The sequence below is a fragment of the Fragaria vesca genome, linkage group LG6, assembly GCF_000184155.1.
Source record: "Fragaria vesca subsp. vesca linkage group LG6, FraVesHawaii_1.0, whole genome shotgun sequence".
Taxonomy (NCBI): Eukaryota; Viridiplantae; Streptophyta; class Magnoliopsida; order Rosales; family Rosaceae; genus Fragaria; species Fragaria vesca.
In genome coordinates this window covers 8,381,460-8,381,952 of record NC_020496.1, presented here as the reverse complement: position 1 = coordinate 8,381,952, position 493 = coordinate 8,381,460, and positions in this window count along the sequence as shown.

The following is a 493-nucleotide window of genomic DNA, read 5'->3' as shown; positions in this document are numbered from 1 at the left end:
TTTTGGTTTCGACCTCGAGGTATGGAAGTTGCTCTCCTTGCTCTGAGCTATACTTTTGGTGTTGGAAGTTTGTCCGTTTTCGAAGGTTAGTGGGGTGGCGCGTGGGGCCCACGCGCAGTCGCTAGGGGCAGCGCGTAGCGGCGCGTCCGAAGGTGGTTGTGGTGTTTGTGTTGTTGGTTAGGTAGTACTTTTTGATACGATCATGTTGATATGTGTTTTGTAGGTTTTGGTTACTGATGATGCATGCTAAGGTTTCCCTCTCGAATGCTAGTTTTCGTCTCGGTTTCCATTTTTGAGTATTTCTGATTTTTAGAAATCTGGTTTGTGGTTTTATAGGTTGTGTAGGATGTTCAGGCGACCTTTTTGAGGTATAGAGAGAGGTTTTGTCTCGAGTGACAAATTTGTGGGTTAGGACTTGAGTTTTGGTTCGAGTCGGTTTATGTTGTTTTTGTTTGTTACTAAGTGGAGATTCTATTCTAGGTGGTTGACGATA